Source organism: Gymnodraco acuticeps, unplaced genomic scaffold (genome assembly GCF_902827175.1).
Source record: "Gymnodraco acuticeps unplaced genomic scaffold, fGymAcu1.1, whole genome shotgun sequence".
Classification (NCBI taxonomy): domain Eukaryota; kingdom Metazoa; phylum Chordata; class Actinopteri; order Perciformes; family Bathydraconidae; genus Gymnodraco; species Gymnodraco acuticeps.
The window spans coordinates 1626427-1649044 of NW_022991584.1; positions in this window are offsets into that span (position 1 = coordinate 1626427).

Sequence of the window (22618 nt, forward strand, 5' to 3'; positions counted from 1 at the left end):
TCATCGCTGTACAGTAAATGAATAGCAGGAATGTTGCCAAAACGGCAGATTTGTTATGGGTGTAACAATTTTGTAAGTTCCACCTGAACTCAGTTTGAGTCATACCTTTTCCTACTACTCGGTAAAAGTGAAGGTTATAAATTCAATAAAGGCACTGAGAGAAAAGTGGTTTAAAAATGTTAACGACAACGTTTTTAAATACACAGGTTGGGTTGGAGAAAAAACTGATATTGCATTTATTTATGGGTTTCATTACACTGGGCGAACTTCAATCCGACATCTTATACTGGATTTACTGCACTTTTTTATCTATTACAATGTTTGTACCGTCATAATATTACCCACAAATACATGCCAAAGTCACATCCCACATTTTCAGTTTTTTCTGTTCTTTTGCTCTGATTGTTATTCCTTACAATCTAATATTCATTCCTAGAACCACGTAATATGTTTTACATCTATTATGGGCTCTCTGCACTGCATGCCATTTACTGCCTGTAATACTTTACAATCTGCAATTTGAAGCTTATTCTGCTGGTTGCAAGTTGTGGTAGATCGAATCACCAGATAAATACCTGAAATGCAAGTGTAAATAGGGGTTCAGAGTCCACGTTTTGGAAAGCTCTGTTGAGGAAAAGCTCATGAAAGAAACAAACAGAACCAAGAAGCTATGCAACATTTAAAATACTTTCCATTTCCAATGATTATATCAGTTTTTCCCCTCACTAAAGACCCCTCTGAGACAATTACACTTACTTTTAAGTTTTACTAATGTGACCCAATACCCCAAGGTAAGTGCCCATAAAAATGCCACAGAAATTAATTACAAGGAAAGTTGATCTTCCCATTGTTAATTTGCCAGTTAAATGTTGGCGTCCCTACTGGGGTATAGAGATCTCTGAACAGGCTCACAGGGAGAGGTCATTATTGTGGCTAACTCTGTAAAGATACAATTTCAGTCAGGAAGCTGCAGGGTTGTGGCCATAACCACAAACACACCGAAAAACACACCGCTTTCAACTTTATTCCACATGGAGAGGATACAAGAGAGAGGGCCTTTTTTGCTTTGATGCTCAGTCTGTCTTTCCTCAAGAATGAATCCCATTATACAAGGTCATTAAGATGCCTGCCTAGCAACTCACTGGCATCAGACTACATGATGTTGGCTGCCAGCCTGAAAAGCAAAGAAAACATTGGCCCAAGTGATGATCCGTGCTTGGCTTAAAGCGCAGAGAAGATATATTTTCAGTAACATGACATCAATAAGAGCTTTGTGCCCGTGTGTTGATGAATCATATCTTATCATGGATGTCAGCCCAACGTACTTTTTCATTTCACATCAGAGCAGAGGAGAGTTTGCCTTTACCACTACTGCCCTTACTATCAGCATAATCAGACAAATGGATTATAATACTTCGGCATTGCAATTCTGCTGCTACGAGTCTGCATTTCTCATCGCTGGCTTTTGGATTTAGGAAATATCTTTTAGCTAATCCAAAGAGGATACAGCACTCTGGGAATGGCTTGCCATAGTAGACTTGTGCATATAAGATTAGGAGACATGCTTCTTAAAATGTCTTAGTAAAGGCAATCTTCTCTGACCAGCCGTAAAATTGTCTCCCTCTCTCTAACCCTTTCTTCCCTGTTGGCTTCAGAAGAAAGTTTCCATGAGATCGCAATGCCTTCCTCGCTCTCAAGAGCCTCCAAGATACCACACAGTAAATGTGAAGCAATAATTCACAGGGGGAAAAATGACTCCGTGGATAACTGGTAAAGACACGGTTGCTGGAGGACAATGAAAGGTGGATGACAGATTGATAACGGAAGAGATGGAGCATGTACTTCTGTTTTCTCCATTATCGTTTTACTGCAAATAAATGCTTTGTATTTCTGAAGCCATATATATTTTGATAGAGCACATTTGAACCACAGACTTTAACAGAAGCTGTAGGAGTTTAGTGTCTAGCCGGTATGGATTCATTGTGCTTCTGAGGATCAAAGGTTTAAATTAAAGCCTATTCACTACTCCCTTGTCCAACATTTACATTTTTATAGAGCCAATAGTGCAGGTTGAACACATACAACGTCATAGTTTGTGCAGATATACCTGTGAAAATGGTGAACAGTTGTTTTTACAGTATATATCAAGCATTTAAACAAAGCCAGTATGACAGTGAATATTGCTGCAGTTTTCACCACATTAACTATATTAAAATGTACTTAAGACTTAAGATTTTTATTGGCAACAACTCAGCTGTTGCCGTTTATTTTCTTTTTCCAAGTTAACGTGGATTAGCCCCATAATATCCAACAACAATCCAGATAATCCAGATAATCCCTGCCAAATGCTTTGACATTTAAATAAAATGCCTCTTTGTGAATGGGTTGAAAATGACCTAAAACTGACTTCCTACATAATAAACATAAAACAGTTTTCTTCTTTAGTTAGAGGTAAATTGAGCTTCTGGACACCTAAGAAAAATGATCATTCGCGCCTCCAATTACTTTGTGGGATTGAGAAAGAAACCTATTATCCTAATTGTATCTAAATGTAGAGTAAATGCTATACATGTCTTTAAAAGTGTGCATACATTTAGAATGTAGGCACTCAAAGAAAATGTTGTAATGTCAATATAGTGCATTAGGTAGCAAAGGGATAGTGATTTTAGGTGCAGATTAATTGATTTAGATCTTTTAGAACAAGTATTTACCTAAACCTTATGCACTCATCGACATAAAATACAAAAAAGTGGCACATTGTCCATTTTTGTCAATATAGTGTACGGAGATGTCCAAGGAGACTGGCTTTAATTGTACATCATTAAAGGCTGAATAAATACCAACGAGTATTATTAAAAAGGTAGTACATTAAGCCACACTCGAGGGGCCCATAAAACCTACACTACAGTCAAGAGACCTACAATCTAACAAATGTACAATACGAGTCAGATGAGGAGTTCCTAAAACAAATGAAAGACACTTGATCCGCTTACAATGAGGGGAGTGAGATTTCCAGTCCCTCAAAAAAACCTTTAAAGTTGTAACTGTAGAAAACATTAAAGCCAGCTGGTTGTTATATGGCAGTTTCAGGGAACTTTCCGAGGTAGATAAAACAGCAAGTGAAGTGGTGTAAAATATGTAATTATAATAATATCATAATCATTTAAGGTCCTGAGTACGCTTAATTAAAGATGTCTGACACCGTCTGAACCGCACCTCCCGGTCCTCCCCCCTCACTTTCCTGACATTAGACTTCAGCTTTTGCAATTTTCCAACACAGGAAATGACTCCCACTTTTACTGCGCACAATCAGAACCCTCATAAAGATATTGCCCAAAAGTATCGGCCATTGTCCCAAATTGTACGATTAATTGTATTGAGACTACAAAGACGTGAAGAAGAAGAAGTGTTGCCATCACCTTTTTAGACGTCGGCTGACACCATGGTGACATTTCAAGGATACTGAAGCCTTTATTAGAAATGTGCTCTATATGTTTGACATGTTGTGTGTTGCAGAAATGACCAGCAGAAAGTCTTCAGTGTGTGTCAGGCTATTGTCTTTCAGATGAGTCTTTATTAAACACTAGGGTCTGCCATAATCAATCTGCTCTAATTCGAACAACGTCCATGAACAATTACTTTCCCACCGTCTTATCTACAGCCGAAACTGAACAAACAAGAATCGCGTGGCCTTCAGGACTGTGAGAGTCTGTGTTTGTGTTATTTGGCATCACTAACACTACCTTGGGAGTTATTATTGCGCTGAAATTCAGCAGTGAGGGGACAATTATCTGGCCTCTTTAGCCTGTGAGGATGATGTCATTAATTGCCGTTTTATCCCTGTATCAGCCTGCCTCTGCAGAGGCAAGCTGAAGCATATTTAGGTCATGGACACATATTGTATGAATGGGCAATAAATACAGAAGACGGTTGGGAAGGTCATGAAAAGGTAATAGCTGGTTTTCACAGATGAAATGACCTTGAGGACCACTAATTATAGGGTTGCAGTGTGCATAAGAATGAGAAAAATGTGGAAAAAACATCCTCCAGCAACCATTGTTTGTTTTTGCACCTGTGTGCCGAGAACGGACATAAAATGTTGGTTGGATGCCACGTCGGAGACTCTGAGATACGATCGCATCAGGATTCGGGAAAGCTCTCAGTAAATCACTGCTTCATGATTTGAGAGGAAATTCCTCCATGTATACACAGACATACCTGTAGCTCAGTTTAAAGGGTGTTATGAATATAAATTAAACTATGTACTTTTGTTTTTCTCAGAACATTAAATTATATTCTTGCATTTTCCAACAGTTATTACAGTGAGATTTGACATATTAAGTAAAGCCCTTTTATGGGTCATCATGGTCATTTGAAAATAGAAATGTTATGCTCAAATGTCAAAAAACGGTCATGTTGACCCCAATACGATTTGTGGCTGCTGAAGTGTCAGCTAGTGAGGCTTCCATTAGAAGAAAATAAACATTTTACAGAAAAGATTTACATTTATTGCAGCACTGTTCTAGGCAATTACTTTTACCCTGACTTGTGTCCATATAACAGGGGAAGCAATTATTCAAGTTGAGTAAAATATGATGGTGCTTTTTTTTCCATCAATGCCTGCATTAATAGAACCAAATATTCACTTAAAGGCCCATTCACTCACATTAAACTGTCAAATATCTTTTAAGTCACACCCGAACTGCAAAAAAACTCTAAAAGGCAGTTTCCAGCGTAGGTTTAATGATCAGAAACGAGTGAGTTGCTAAACTGTCCGTCTTTAATTTGATTTTGTATGTGAGGCTTTAGTTTGCCTCTCCATTCATCCCGGTTTCGACTCATCTCTGTTATGTACGCACATAAGCTGTGCTTTGCAAGACATGAACACCTGACAATGCGGGGCTAAATAAAACACGGTGTGCAGCGCTCATCCAGATGTTCACCGTGCTGAGGTTGGAATGTGCTTCCATGTGAAGCTCGGCTCCAGAAGAAGACATTCATTAAAGGATTAGGGCCCACACTTTGTACTGACACAAGAATGAGGGCAGCTGAAAGGAGAAGAATGAAATGATCAAAATGAAATTCAAGCACCATTTTGCGCATGAGAGGAGATGCGGGCGGTGTAAGTAGCGGCAATCAAAACAAAATGCAAAGATCCTCCTATTTCAGAGACTATGCCATGCCTGCAAAGATAACAGCTGAGGTGGAATCCTGCCGCCGCTAAGCCTCTTTGTGCACTTTTTCATGCCATGTTTTAAGGTGTCAAAGAGGCTCCGATGAAAGAAGCTGTGGCCACTTTAACTTTTCTTTAAATGGAGCAATGATCAACAAATTCTCAATGGCCAGGAAAGACACTTGGCGTCTGCAGAGCAGCGGCAGCAGAATGTAATTCAGTTAGGGAGCTTTTCATGGGAATGCTATAATCTTCCAGGGCCTTCCAGAAAGAGCTCATATGTTCAATTTGAGAGGTCTTCCTTCTCAAATAGTTCATTCTTTAGTGTTCTTTAAACAGCTCCTACAGTGTTTCAACTGTAGCTCCAAACCAAACAATGGCATTACATTTCTTTGCTTGTTTATTGAAAGTTTCAATGATAGGCAATTTGGCAGCGAAAGTAGGAATCCTCCGCCGAAAAAACCATAAAAGTGGCAGCATGTGTGGTCTGGTGCTGCCATTGCTGTGAACTCCAAAGAAGCAGGAGGACCAGGGCCAGAGTATTTCCCGTAGCATAACACAGGCCGACAGCAGGCAGACATGGCACACTGGACTCCCCTTGTTCTCACACTCTGTGCCAAATTGGGGGGAATTCTTCCAGTGGCAAGTATCAATTACTCACTTAAAACAAACATCCAAGGCTTTTGAATATCAACATGGTGCGTGCATGTCTCTCTGTAGGGCATCTGATACGGGAAGACCACACACACACAGTCACCTTTCAGCATCACCTTTTTCCTAATTTGCATGCTCCCTACGTCCTCCTCTGCCCTCTTTGACTAAGTTTTCTTAAATTAGATATCAACCACGTGGGAGGTGACAGCATCAGCCTAAAGACTACATTCTTCTCTCTACAGTATCTTCTGTAACTCCATGTAGTGAAGTAACCACCAGAGATTCTGCCTGACTGTTTTAGTGTCACATGAAGCATCAGCAGGGAAAAGACATCCATCATTTTTCATTTTGAAATGTCTCACTAGCAAATCACATGCAAGTGAAGTTGACAGCCATGAAGTCGGCATCGCCTGGCTCAGTCCCATCTGGTTCAGATATAGAGGAATCTTCATATGGTCAGTTGCAACACACATATCACACAGCAGCCGCCATGTGGTCCTTGTGAAGCTGAGAAGCTGTACAGATTACATATTGAAGTGTGGAGTAGAAGTGGGTGGATGACACCATTCATGCTAAGGAGGGAGCAACGTGCAGCTAATAAGTCGAGTCTGCATGAGGCAAAACCACAAGATGAAGACGTTTCGTTGGCTCTTGGTGTGTGCGTTTGCATGTGTTTGCACAAGAGACACAAAATAAAGCATGCCACAAGCACGGAATTTATTATTCTTCCCTGATAAAGTGTAAAACATATTGTGTTCGTATTCCTGCTGATTGTTGGACAAATCCGGATGGCAGGATGGCATGCTCAAACATTTCCAAAGTAAATTGAATGGAGGTAGAATTTTGAATATTCCTTTACAAAACATCATTAACCACTTTTCTTTTGAAAGAATGGGCAAGAGATTCACCAGTTGGCGCCAATCCTTAATTATCAGAAGAAAATACTGATTTATTCTCTGACGGTAGCATTAATAGACCACAATGCAATGCAATTTGCATCAGGAGTCGCTCCAGCTGTTCATATGTTCTAACTTAGCCTAGTTTATTGATCATGGAAATGTATGCCCCACTCAAATAAATTGCACCACAGAAAAACTCAGCAAAAAAATATATTTAACATTTAACCAACATCTTGTCGTAAATATTTCCCAAACGACAGACGATTATCAATCAATATTCCTACCCGTGCCAACAGCCAGCAGCAATCCTTAGCAAAACAGCACATTATGTTTAACTTTCTGTCATTTTCGAGGCGCCCCTTGACCTCTTTGCAAGCACATAGCTCAGAGAGAGGATGAAACTACGCCCCCTGTTGACTTAAGTCATCTGCAGCTGGACCGATGCAGTCTGTATGTGTTTATATTCAGGCATTTTCTACCGGATTACTCATCCATAAATTAAACAAAGGCATAACTACATTTACAAAAGAATGGTTAAGGTAGACTTTCTGCCAAGTCAGGTTTCGTTTGAGCTAGTTGGTCCTGATTGGACGGCACAACAGAAGTTTCTTTGCAACTGATCTTCATGGTGCAATGTAAATCACTGGTTTAGGACTAGCTAATATTACTGGGTACTTCGGGAGGAATTTGCACACAAATGAATGCAAGTAAATTATAGTGTGGGCTTTTCTTTTTAAAAACACCCCAAAGTGACATTTTGGTCCATTCCAGTCCATTTGGCAACATTATATTATCATTTATGAAAAGTGGAAAACATTCTTTACAAAGAGAACTCCACATTCAGATCCACCATTTAAATCAAAACCACTCTGTTTGGTTACTCGACAATAACTATGTATACAGGAAAAAAAAGTTTAGCCGTCCTCAACCATTTGATACTTAAAAAAACACCACCAGCCTCTAATTACCGGCAGATAACACACTGCAGAGATGCTCCCACAGTGGTGTTTCACCCCTGCTGCTAGAGAAAGTACTAGCCATAGCGGGATGACGTTAAGCTGAGGCACATGTCAGCAGTTCTGCAGGCTTTTACACACCGCCCGAGACTCCTACATTAGGGGCTTTTTTTTTTTAAGTGTGAAAAGTATTGTGAAAAAGAGTCAAAAGTCCACCAGTTGCTGGGAAATTGAAAAACATTTCCTTTCACACAGGAAAGGATGAGGAGGCTTTTATTTCTCGTAAGTGTTGACGGTGCAAAGACACCTTATACAAAAACCTCCTCACCAATGGCTCCTTGAGCAGCTCCTAATTCAACAAATTCTTCAAAAGAGTTCGAGTATAAACCATATGATGCAATTCTTTCATTGATACATAGCTGTAATAAAATGTTAATATTGACCCAGAACAAAAAGGACACCGGCTTGAATGTAAATAACTTCTAACATGTCCATTTCCTATTGCAATGGTAGCATAAATCAAATCCAGGAGTCACAGTGTAATTCTGAAACAGGCGTCATTTAATCTTCAGGGTTGTGCAAAAAAGCGCTCTACTGTAAATCCAAAACAAATAAGTCTTTTAGTGGCCTGCTGGTCAGGGACTGATTTGAGGCAGCAGATGGGAAGATGAAAATCAGAGTGTGAGAAAGGCTCTCGAACCTTGAGAATAAAGAAGAAGCCGGGTTTCATATCAAGCTAATACGAGTCATATGGGGAGTAAAAGGCATCTGCAGTCCACACTAGGGATTGATGTGGAGAGTAGAGTGAGAGATCGTGGCAGGACTGGGTTTTTTTTCTGTGCTGTTGCAAAAACAGACACTAGGAATCGGTGCAAGTAGCAGCCACTCCATAATGCCTGGTTTTGGAAGCAAATGAGCAATATAACCACGAGTGACTCCACGCTGACTCCGTATATCAGCAGAAAATCCCAGCAATCTGCACTGTGACTCACATCTCATTTGTCGATATACTCAGCAAATAAATGTAGTTTTAGCATCAATCATAATCTGATTATCTGGACATTTACTTACTTACCTTAAATGTATCACTAAAAACTAACAATCTCTTTTTTATGGAAAGCAAACTAGAGTTCATCGTAAAGCTGATTGGAGCACTATTCACTGGGTACAGCTTGCCAAAGGGCCCTTTAGGCTTCAAGCAAAACCCTAATTTCCTTGCAAATCCCATACAACAATATTAGTTTTTAACCAGCAAAGCATTTCAAACGACGTCATCTCAAGAGAGCAATGGTGGCCGACTGTAGGAAATGGAGTCACAGGAAGGATTTAATACGTGTGCCAAAATAACCATATAAATGTGAATTTATTATATTAGAGGCTCAGGAAAAACTGTCCGAGGGAGCTTTAAATTGTGTTATGCTTAATAACTATACTATGTTATTGATTATACTCCGTAGAAAATCGTATTTCTTCAACACTGTCTTTTTTATAGTTGGAAAAGCAATTAAATGAACATAAACTCAGTATAACACCAACCCAATATAAATAGCTGTAGTTTATAACATTGTGATTTCACATAGGCGCTTTGTGTACAGGGACAGCGGAATGGTTTTCACCCTGCTAGTCTGTGTGTGTCATCATAGCTAAATGTATTCCTGGAGACACCTACTGTAGCGGGAACAACCACAGAAGCTGTTTTGAGTACTACACCAGGTGTTTATCTTTCTGTCTGTGGGGGACAGATTTTATCATTGCGATTCTTTTGAGCAGCCACAAAACTTGTGTGTTGTTGCAATCAAAATGAACACACAGGGTGTTTCTCAATGTCGAGTAAAGCTGCTCCAGAGCCACTATTTCAAGCATACTACGTCATCGAGTGCCACCGAAGTACTGTTCCAATGTCCAGCATACTTGGAATTCTACCGAGCCCGGCGTACTTCGTTTGGAGAAATTTCGAGGCTGCACATGTGTAGACTCCGCGGTCTTAAAATCCCCACAATGCTTTGCGCACGGACCAATTTCCCCAAATCTGTGGCAGAAAATATAAGGCGGGGCCTCTCATGACGCACACCTGCACACTTGCTCGTATGTTCCACTCTTCGTTTTCCGAATGCCAGGAAGTATTCTTGCCTCGCTTCTAAAGCAAGACGCTCGGAAGACATGTGCTACCAAGCAAGCGTACTCAACATTAAGAAACACCCAGAGTACCAAGATGGTGTGGTCTAAGCACAGGGGAGGGAAGAACGGTGGCATGAAGTAAATGCAATTTACGGCCCTGGCCTGATTTGGCGTTGTGAAGAGTGGGATCACTTTGCAATATGGTCTCTAGTTCAAGTTGAATCAAAGTGACTGAAAGTGGACTTGAAAATTAAAGGTCACCTATTGTGCAAAATCCACTTTTTCACGTATTTTATACATAAACATGTGTCCCCTCTGTGTAAAGAGATTCTGGAAGTTTCAGGAAAAAAGATTCAAGATTTTTCAAGGATAAAATAATAACTTGGACAAAACAGAACACTCAGTCTCAGTGAACTCAGTCACAAACAAAAGACGAACCAACAACACTGAACACAGGAAGAGACAAGACTAAATACAGGGAGGGGTAATCACAAGACGAGAAACAGCCGGGCAGGGGAGGAGAAACACAAGGGCCACAGGTGAAAACAATCAGACAACTAGACACACCAGGGAAACTAACGACGGGAGGAAAAACACAGGGAAAAGGACCAGACAATATACCAAGAGGAAAACACCCATAACCAGACATACAAAACTACAACCGTGACATAACATGAGAATCCTGACAGAACCCCCCCCCTCAAGGGACGGATTCCAGACGTCCCTAAAAAAAAAAAAAACACAAAAGTCCAAAACCTCCAGGAGAGGGTCCGGAGGAGAGACACAAAACTAGGGCCACCAGGGTGGGTGGAGGGGGTCTGGAGGACGGCCCGGGGGCAAGGCAGAAGCCGAGAAGGGGGACTCGGGCGGACGGCCCGGGGGCAAGGCAGAGTCCAAGGTGGGGAACTCGGGCGGACGGCCCGGGGGCAAGGCAGAAGCCGAGAAGGGGGACTCGGGCGGACGGCCCGGGGGCAAGGCAGAGTCCAAGGTGGGGAACTCGGGCGAACGGCCCGGGGGCAAGGCAGAGTCCATGGTGGGGAACTCGGGCGGATGGCCCGGGGGCAAGGCAGAGTCCATGGTGGGGGTCTCGGGCGGACGGCCCGGGGGCAAGGCAGTGACCATGGAGGGGCGAAGGCCACAGCGGGCAAACTCAGGGGGCCGAGCATGAGGGCGAAGGCAGCGGCAGGAAGAGTCAGGGGGCCGGGCCCGAGGGCGAGGACCGCGGCCGGGAAAGTCAGGGGGCCGGGCTCGGGGGCGAAGACCAGACAGCTCCGGAGGCCGGGCAGGAATGCGCTGACTGGACAGCTCTGGAGGCCGGGCAGGCCCCGGTGTCGGCCGGACAGGAACCGGAGCCGGTGGGACGGGCTTCGACAGGATCCCCCACAGAAGAGGACCAGGAGTTGGCAGGACCCCCGGTGAGACAGGTGACGGCGGGACCTCCAACGGAACAAGACATGGGATTGGCAGGACTCTCAGCGGGTCCTCCAACGGAACAGGACATAGGGTTGGCAGGACCCCCGGCAGAAGAGTAGTCGGCGGGACCCCCAACGGGACAGGACATGGAGCTGGTAGGAACCCCAGCGGAACCTCCAACGGCACAGGACATAGGGTTGGCAGGACCCCCGGCAGAAGAGTCGGCGGCGGGACCCCCAACAGGACAGGACACAGGGTTGGCAGGACCCCCGGCAGGAGAGTAGTCGGCGGGACCCCCAACGGGACAGGACACAGGGTTGGCAGGACCCCCGGCAGAAGAGTAGTCGGCGGGACCCCCAACGGGACAGGACACAGGGTTGGTAGGACCCCCGGCAGGAGAGTAGTCGGCGGGACCTCCAACGGCACAGGACATAGGGTTGGCAGGTCCCCCGGCAGAAGATTAGTCGGCGGGACCCCCAACGGGACAGGACATAGAGTTGGCAGGACCCCCAGCGGAACCTCCAACGGCACAGGACATAGGGTTGGCAGGACCCCCGGCAGAAGAGTAGACGGCGGGGCCTCCAACGGCACAGGACACAGGGTTGGCAGGACCCCCGGCAGAAGAGCAGTCAGCGGGACCTCCAACGGGACAGGACATAGGGTTGGCCGGACCCCCGGCAGAAGAGTAGTCGGCGGGACCCCCAACGACCATGGTTGCTGGGGCCAGGACTGGGGCTGGGACCATGGCTGTGTGAGCCGGTTCTGTAGCCGGAACCATGGCTGCTGGGCACGGAACACGGAACCATGGCTGTGTGGGATGGTACTGGAGCACGGAACCATGGCTATGTGGGCCGGCACTGGAGCATGGAACCATGGCTGTGTGGGCCGGAACCATGGCCGCTGGGGCCAGAACTGGGACCGGAATCATGGCTCTTGGGGCTCGGGCTGCTAGCCTGGACTTGGGACTCCTTCTCTTAGAAGTCGCCTGAAGGCTCCGTGGACCTCCAAAAGCCAGACGAGTTCCAGAAAACAACTCCTAGATAGGAGCAGGAACTGGGGCAGAAGCACGGGTTGACTCCAGACGGAACCCACCGAGGCGTATGGTGCCAGGTTGGGAATTGGGAGGCAGGGAGCTAGCATGCCTGGGGCTAGCAGGCAGGGAAACAGGTTTGACCTCAAAGCTGCACAAAAAGTCCTCCACCCACTCGGGTAGCAACTCCCTCAACCAGGGCCTTGAGGTTACCTCCTGGCGTGCTGCAGAAATAACTGACTGCCTCTCTTCACTACTGGAGGCATATCTAAAGTCATTCCTCAAGCATGTTAAATTGTACCTCACCTCGTACAAACTGTCTGCTGGGTCCATTGTTGGTTGGTTCGTACTGTTACGGTGAGTGAAGCAAGCAGGTAGTGATGGCAGTTTGACATTGAAGCTTCGAACGGAGCTTCAACCCTGGACTTCCTATTCCATAGAAGCAGTGCTTCGAAGCTTGCTTCAAATCACGTGACATGTGACGTCCGAAGCAGCAACTGCTTCAAATCACGTGACATGTGACGTCCGAACCAGCAACTGCTTCATTTCCTGAATGAATCAACTCACTGGTTCGCCGTCCAATCACGCGATTCAATGCACTGCCTCGTCTCAATTCTGACAGGTGATAGGTTGAAACAGTTTCAAATTTGAGCGCTTCACTTTATAACCGCTCTAAACAATGCGCAATGTGTGGGTTGTTGTCGTGGGTTGTTGTCGTAGTTTGCGTTGTTGCTGTTGAGTTGTTGTTGGCATTGCATTTGAATTGGATCATTATAGAGCAAGCCAGGAAGAAAAATAGGTCGTTCTGGCTTGGGAAACACTTCTAAATGTGGAGAAGTTGTGAACAAAAAGAAAATTAGTAATATAAAAACACTTCAATGATCTAAGGAATAGATAGCCCAGTGGATAGAGCCGGCGGCCAGGATGCGGCGATGTCCTCCGCGCAGCTGGTTCAAAGCCCAGAATAGTTCAACTTTTAAACATTGCTTTTCAAGTTTAATACTTTAATGACTGATAAAAGGCCCTCTCCGCCCAAAAACATGTCTAGCACTCTCTAGTCTCTTCTCAATAACCCAATACACACAATTATCAATCTTTAATTGCAAATAGAACATGATATTCAGTCTTAGTGTGTGTGTGGATCGAATATTTTTCAAGGCAAAGATACGTTAAACCCACTGCAACCTTGCACTTCGCCAGGAGAGGTCGCTGTAACTGAAGCTTCGAGAAATGAACCTATTTCAGACACAATTGTCCAAGTGGTTCGACGCTTCATTCAAAGCTTCATTTTGCCATCACTACAAGCAGGACCCAAATGCAGATTACACTGATATTGCCTTTATTTCAAGGATAAAATAATAACTTGGACAAAACAGAACACTCACCGGTGAACTCAGTCACTAACAAAAGACGAACCAACACTAAACACAGGAAGAGACAAGACTAAATACAGGGAGGGGTAATCACAAGACGAGAAACAGCCGGGCAGGGGAGGAGAAACACAAGGGCCACAGGTGAACACAATCAGACAATTAGACACACCAGGGAAACTAACGTCAGGGAGGAAAAACACAGGGAAAAGGACCAGACAATATACCAAGAGGAAAACACCCATAACCAGACATACAAAACTACAACCGTGACATAACATGAGAATCCTGACACCCCCCCTCCACCATATCACCTGAATGTCCTCCTCGAGCACCATTGTGTTCTTTTTAACTAAATATCTTGCAGTGGGTAGTGGCTTCTTATTTTCATCTAAAGTAAAGACAGAGAATCAGCACTTTTGAAACAGGGCTGAAACAGAGGGGATTATGGGATGCTACAATGATCTGTTTGGTATTTAGAGCCAAACACTTCAGAGACATGTTTTGTATATATCTGAGACCTATATTGATGAAAAACAGCATAATAGGGGACCTTTAACATGTATTGCTTGCTTCCCTATCCCTCTTTTGTTTGGGGGGTACATTTTCATAGAATCACATGGTTTCACTATAGTTAATATTTGATACGATACATCCAACCTCTTAGATATTAGTTTCTTTGTCCTGCTAGAAATAAGTGCAGACCATTCACATTAACTTATTTGTCTTTCATATCCTTTTGCTACTTGCTGATAGAGCAACCAAAGTTCCCCTCATGGATCATTAAAGCTTCATCTTGGCTTGTGATTAACTTCACTTAAGCTTCCAGCGGATTTGTCATCAGCCTGTATTTCTTTAAAAAGGATATCTGTTGCATCACTTTTCATTTGTGTGTGATGACTGATGTTTTGAAGGGAATACAGAAGGCCAACACAAGAGAAAGGGCTAATTGCTGCGTGGGATTAAGAAAAATAACTTCAGTAACTTCCCTTATGGTGAGGCAGTGAATTGGGATAAAGGGGAAATTCAAGAGTATTTTAGCTGCCAGGAGTCTGTTTGACCCTGTAAGCTCCTATTCTGTATTTATTGGTAGATTTAACAAACACAAGAATGATGCAGACAGATGTACCAACCCACAATAAGAAGATATTCACTCAACCAAAGTGTAGTGAAGTGAAACATAGATCCCTCTGTGCACTGGATGTGTTTGAAATATGTCTTTCTTGATCAATTCTTTGAGTAAATTCAAGGCTGTTGATGCAGTGGGTTCAGTAGTTGACCTACACAAGCCAAAACCAGCTTTCGCTGTTGCCACACATTCATTGGGCTTTGCGGAAGTCTTTGACTGTGACTGATCATAATTCACTGACCTGGCTTAGTGGAGGGCTAACTTTCCCTTTCACTCTGTGATCACATTCACAGTTGACCTTTTTCTTGCCAAGGGACCAACTCCAGAGGAATGGCGGTTTTTTACCTCGCTAAAAACCAAAGATTTTAAGCCAGAAGGGTAAAAAGGCAAACAGACAGACAGCTGATGCAGCAAATCAGAGATGTGTTTGGTGATTCACACACCTGCTTTGTCCAACAGTGAGATGAACAAATGAGAGTCGGCCAAAGGACCCTGGAGCCAGGGCCGCCTTAATGCACGGGCTGACCTGGGCTGAAGCCCAGGGGCCTACGGAGATCGGGGGCCTATTTATTATTTTGCCAATAAAAAAAATTCAAAAAAATTCAAAAAATGTATTTCGGATGTTTTAAAAAATGTTTTAAATAAACAAAGTCTTGGCTTTCAGAATATGAAACTTTTATTTCCAAAATCACACGATAAATACATTTTTGAAGCTTGTAAAGGGAAGAAGACAGCTCTCCTTCGCCACTCTGCTGTTCTGCTGTTCCCCTCCCTCCGCTGAAATTATAAATGTAAGGCGTATAGTAATCATAGATAACACGGCAGGGTCCGTTACAGTTTGTTTTCATCTGGTTTTAAATAAACAAAGTCTTGGCTTTCAGAATATTAAACTTGTTTTCGGCAAATTCAGATGATAAATACAACTTTGAAGCTTGTGACGGCATAATTACAAGCAGAGAATGGAGTAACTTGACGTCACAGCAGGCATAACAACAGCCAGTGTTTCTCGTGAGTGTTTTCCCCGGGAAAAAAACACAATACACACAAACGCAAAAATACACAAACACACACACACTCGTGAGCTTCCCCCAGACCAGTAATCCAAACGAAAATATCTTCCCTCCGTAGTATTTTGATCATTTGCTCCGCTAATCAATCAGATCGATGGTTTCCAGAGATTTTTCTCAAACATGATGACTACGAAATAGTCAGTGGGCACCACTTAACAGCCAATCAGAATGAGAATATGTTTCACATGTGACGTATTCAAATTGCGAGTGATTGACTGACAGATGAAGGTTGTTTAGGAGAAAAAGTTTGAGAAGAAAAAGTTTGAGAGTGGCGGAAAAGGAAATTGTTGAGGGAAAAGTAGTTTCGAGACAAGCAGCTATTACAAAAAATGCCGAAGCTTACAGGTTATTTTAAACCTGTAGGCCAGGATGAGGAGGAAGGACAGATGAGTTCTGTACCGAGCGGTAGCGGTGCCGGCCACGGGGCCTCGGAGCCAAGTAGGCCGCCTGGTTCTGATAGCGATGGAGTATAGCTGGAGTAGCGGGAGAGGAAAAACAGACAGGAGGGACATTATCTGTTGGAGGAGATGGAGAGGACGACGAGGACTTGCTACGTGGAGGGGAGCCAACGGCAACCGGACAAATACATGAGGGAGGCCCGATACGTCACTCATCTGGAGGAGAGGACCAGGCGCGCGTAGAGCAGAGTGGAGAAGTGCGATCACAGAGCCTGCCGAGGCTATAAATGACTTTGATTTGTTGTTTAAATAGGGGGCCTACAAAAGGCCCCAGGGCCTGATGGCAGGTTAAGGCGGGCTTGCCTGGAGCAAGTTTATTCTAAGGGGGCCAAACAATGACTCAACAGCAGGTTTTTGACGCTGAGTAAATCAAAGAGGACAACGATTATGCACCGTGGTCTATAAAAGCAGGTGCCCTAAAATGTATTTCAGTGAATCTTCCTTGTTCTTCTTGATTTACATACTTGTTACCGACAAATACAATAAGTAAGCAGACAGTCCGATAAATAGGTAACAGTTAACGCAGTGATTGATCTCCACTTCAAGCTGCTGCCCTATTTTGATTCATATGTTGGGATGATGTCATCTTTTTCGGTTTCACCATAACCTGTTATTTTAACATTTTGAATGGAGTAGGAAAAGCACAGATGTTACTAATAAGATTAACAACAGATCTGTTTTATTCAAGAGTCACGATAAGCCACTGTGTGATCGTGTCCCATCTTGAACTACAGCAGGACCCTAAAAATGAAGCAGCCATCATTAATTTCATGATTTAATGTACACCTTACCTACAGTGACACGTCAGAATATGCATTCAGCCGCTTCAGGGCAGCGTTACGAACTTTAAAACCTAACACTGATATATTATGACTGTATAACGTTTTTAAAGAGCACATATTAGCAAACTATTTTCACAGCAAACACAAAGCAGAAATCTGGAGAAGTGTTTCTGCATTGTTTTTGATACTATGAGAGTCTCTAAAGCACTAAATGTAAGCCAGTTAAACAACTTATTTCAAGTATGATATCATTGAAAACCCCACACGGCAATATACTTAATTGTGATCCGTTATTAATATCATGGTTTATTGGCTTTGAAATTACATAGGAAAAGTTGAGATAAGAAAATATATTGTGCATTGTCAATGGGGAACATACTGTACTTGCTACAGTGTTAAGCTGGACGGACGCCTGGACACTAGCGGCCAACAGCAGCTGTGTTTGTTTGGTGAATCACAAACAGGGTGTGCTTAACTCTCTGCCTTCACTTCCTAACATCTTTATCCAGATGATTGTCAGTTCAAGAATTCACTTTCCTTGTGATCTCAGAACATGTTTGATGGATCAAAGTGGATGTGGAAATGATGTAGCAAGATTTTCCCTTTTTATGGCAGATGATTGATCTCAGCATTTGACTTAGAAGAGTAACTCTTTAAACACATGTTGGTGGACATTCGTGTCCACCAGTGCTTTGGAACGGTAAAGTATGATGTAGTTGTACTGATTATTAAATAAATATGGGATTGGGTTATTATAGCTTGTAGAGATGTGTTTAGAAGCTAATTTGGCGAAGAGGTTGGAGATATGCTGCTTAAGGACTAATACAATAATACACAGAGAGTTGACTGCCCATGATCCAACATCTCTTAAACAGGTATGTCAGCTTTAGGAGATTTCTAGTTTATTACAACTGTTGGGGAATATTTTCCAAGGCCCATAACATTGACCCAGTTTATCAGTTCAAACTGTCCTGACTGAGCACACGCACCTCGTAACCTTGGCTGCTGTGCTCTCAGTGTTCTGTCTCCCTGTTCCTGCCTGTTGGCGTCAGCTGATAGAGGTGTTATGATTCTATGTTCCTGCCTGTTGACGTCAGCTGATAGAGGTGTTATGATTTTATCTTGTTATGCAGCATGTTGATGATGCTCTCGGAACTAGCTAAATACATGGGTCCGGGGTAGAGTTCTTCAGAATTGACGTGGCAACTCTACCGTGCAGTCAGATCGTGGCTGCTGTGACTTGTGATGTGAATTCTCCGGCCGAAGCTCCAAATAAACCATCAGTGTTTGACATCAAAGCTCCTGCTCTTCCCGTGTCTCTTTCCTGAGTCGGTGACTCCCACTGCATTGCTGCTACACAGAAGTTTCCCTTACAACAACCATAATCTAATTTTTGTATTATCAATCATGTTGGTTTTTCACACAGGTTAGGTACTCAGTATGTCCACCACCTACGACACGAGCCACTTTACTGTGAACTATACAGCTTTTATCCTCCTCTTTCTTGACCTGCCAAGATGACAATTTTCACAATTTCAGCCACAAAGCAAAAAGCACAGATACTTGAAAAAAAGTCTTCCAGTCTAAAAGCACTATAATTTTCAACCGGTTTGGCTGAAACTCTGTTTGCTGTACTGTGTCTCTTGTTGAGTTACTGACTATCGACACTAATGCCTGGTTCAGACGGGTTCAGACCACCAAATGTTTTGTCTGTTAAAATGGTCACTGTGTCAGATAAGGCTATTACAGAGTTACTTGCCATCCCTTTGCTGAGAGTCATGACAAACGACAAGATGGTATCTGACCATTCAATCTTGCCCTCCATCATGACGCATGTGATGTCTTTGGTAAGGAGGTGCAAGGAACTGTCCTTTAAGACAGGAAATCCTTTAGGAAATCCTAAAAACCAAACTGTGATCTTTCCTATGTTTCCAACGTTATTATTCTTTTGCCTTGGCATATTAACAGCTTTGCATTAAAGAGCATCTGTCAAAGTCAACTGTGAAAAAAGAGCAATAACCATAGTCTTTTTAACCAAGGTGTACAGATGTTCCAGGACACATTATGACTCTACGTGCAGGCAAAGTGAAAGAAATCAAGTTGTGTTGGGTGTGTGATAGATTTGGCCATGGATAAACCCAGGAACTTGCTGGTCTTCATTAGGTCTGAGGTCATCATCTCTGGCTTTCAGTCAGGGACGCAGGCAACCTTGACTTTTCTGGGCAGAAGACTGAAGTTGGATGATTTGAAACAGATAGGACTTTGCCTGTGGGCAGGGTGTGAGAGGAAGCAGGAAAACAACTACAACAGCAGAGTGGACTTTATGGATTTCCTCTGTAAGGCCTCAAATTTGTCCCCATGTTTTTCTCTTTAGAAATCTTAATACTTAAGTGATGATGCTATTAAGAAGGAAAGTCAGAGTCTGATTAAGTAGTTGTCAACCCAGGTAGAGCTCAATGGTTGGTAAAAATGACCAAACCATCAACTCTACATTTGACACTTCTTGGATTTTATTTCCCGCACTTTTTCATTTTATTGTTGGACTTTGGAGGTCTATGGATAAGAGTTGTCAGATGAAAACTGATAGCAGTGTCAGTCGGATGGTGTGGAAATGTCCATGGCCAAACAAAAACAAACCCATAACCCCAAACAAACACTTCTGATATGGCTTGTTGCCACAGATCAATCGATTGATCATTTGTATATGTACTGTACGTCACTATAGTGTATTGAATTCTTTTTTTTTTTTAAATGCCTAAAGGTTTCTGTGTACATATGAGTAATTTGGCACTAAGTGAATGTTCTCTTATTGGATTTTTCTAAAAGCAAATGGGAAAAGGGACAGATCCAGTGAGCCTGAGAGACATTTCAACATTACGTGTCCTTCTTGTTCATAAAAGTTCACAACAATGTCAAAATGCTGCTATTATATTTCCAAAGAAAAAAAGGAGATCAAAGTAATCAAAATCAATATTGTTGGGCAGAAGACACTTAAGATAATGAATGAACTTCACGCGGCATGACATATTTTTGCAAGATACAATTCGTCATATTAGGTATTCTAAAAATCATTATGACGCAATGTGAATGTGTATCAATAGTATGAAATACAACATTTTTGTAAAAACAAGTAATCATTTTCCCGTTTCTACTGAGAGAGAGTGATTTATGAAGCTATGTCCAGAATCTAAATGGAGGAATACTCACTTAATCGAAACGTGTCTTTTTGATATGATTGCTGGTAGAAGGATTGAGAGCCACATTAATGTAGATTGATTGTAGCTTTTCTTTCTACAGACTGAGGGTAAATGCCGCAGTGGGTGATTAAATCCAGGCCCTTAGCTTGGACGCTTCTGGGGCGGATTTTCCGAGAGCAGGGGACTTGGCGCCGGGGATCCTGTGTATTTTCCACCCTGATCTCTGCTTGGCAGACGCCTAAATAATAAAGCTCTTTTTACTAAGCAGCCCGGGGTTCCCTGTGTACAAACACAAGCCCTGCCTCCCCTCCGGCCTCTGCTGTTTTAACACGAGCCGTCGCCATGGGGGTTACCTCACACCCCACTAAGCTCCCGTCCTTCAGTTGTCTGCAAGTCAGCCCCCACTCTGCCACAGACTCAATTTGGTCTTGAGGTAATTTTACTAGGACCAATGTGCACAATGCAAGGCTTGATCAGCGAACACAGGAATCAGCTTACAACTGACAAACACCTAAACAAAATCCTGCGATAAAAATCATGGAGAAATGCTGCAAAAGTCAAGGGGTTCATTTAGGGAGTTTTCACTGGAGTGCCCACTATACTAACACTTCTCTGCCAGTCAAACTCCACATATGTTTTAGTGTTTCGACTGTTATTTTTAATTGCATCATGGAGTGCAGTAGGGTGTGACACCAGTACGATCACGGAAATGTAGCAAGCGGTGATGAAACGTCCATTCATGCGGCCACGCATGGATGTGTGTTTATTTTACTACTGTGCAGGTTAATCTGGCCCTCAAAGCCTGGTGCTGTACGGGTGCCAAGGCTCACAAACCCTCTGCGCTCTGATCAGCGTGCCAGCTTTGTAACCTGAAGCGGCCAGAGAAACCTCCTCCAAAATCTACAGCCCTGGAGTGGACTTTCATGCCTTTAGAAGAAACATTTAAAAAAGGTAAATCAAGGTAAATTTTTCCTGCAGAATTATTGCATGACTACCTTGCTTGACATTAAGTGTTTTTACAGTATAAACATTTTCCTAGAGTACTGTTGGTAATCGTAAAGTGTCCCGGACAGGATTTGGTGGCACCTTTACCTCTACATGCCCATATAAACCATTTAATGGAGACCCAGTCTCTGAACAGCTGCGTAGGCGGAGTAGTTTGCTATAAAGCCAAAACAGTAGCTGGGCAGTGGAGGGAAAACTAAGGGATTGTTCCATTTTTACCAGCTGACACATTTTTCCCATGAACAATAAAATGACAACAACACATAAGACTTGGGGAACACTGGAAGAAATTAGTCCCCAACTTCAGTAGCTAATTAACACAGCCACAACACACACCACGACGCCTTTCTGTGTGACCGTGTTGAGTGTGTGGCACCCAAAGTTTTTGTGATGTAATCATGGTAAACCACACTCTACATGACATCAAGTTATTTTTACTTTTAGATCATTAAAGAGGAGGGATGTTTAATGACATTGTTTGAATACTACCGAAAAAGTACTGATTTAATGAATTTCAAAGTAGTTTTGACAAGGGAAGTCTGAATAAGATCATCTGTATGAGACTGTGATGTAATATTACAACAAGCATAAGATATATGGCCTCTTCATGTTCACTGGGTTTTGTTTGTCTTAATTTCCTGCCCTACCTAGAATCTGCATTATTAACAAACACCAAGAAGACCCAACAGATACATTCTGTGTTTTTGTATTATCAGAATGTAAAGAAAAAACTAGGGATGCTCCGATCGCCAATTTCGGGGCCGATCGCCGATCGCCGGAATCAGTATCGGCCGATACCGATCGCCGATCCGATCGAGTGGGCGGGGCCTAAATGGAAGATTTAAACATCACTTTAAATCTTCCATTTAAAGTGATGTTTAAAACTCAGTTAATGGGGCTCATTCACTGGAGCTTCCACAAACAACAATCAACTTAATTATTACATTCAAATGATGTACATTATTCAAGTTTACATTCACTTTGGATAACACGGGAGAAATTAGCGGAAGCGCTCTCTTTTCCTCTCTCCCCCCTCTCTCGCTCTCCTGACAGCCTGTCAGTATCTCATGCAGCTCACTGATCCAGTAATGACTGAGTGACCCGACAATGAAGAATACATATATTTATAATAACTAGTTTAGCTTGTTCCAGAGGTAGATAAAATAGCTAAGTGTGTTAGGTCTAACTCTTACGGTACGTCCACACAGCAGCTTTTCAAAAATCTTCAAAATCTTGGAGCTGGGCGTGTCTGAAAGCTTGGGGATTTTTTGCGAGCAACGCGACCAACAACCAATCACATGAATCTCCCGCCCCCGACATACAAAGCAAAGCGGGTGATTTTATGCGAGCAATATATATATAAA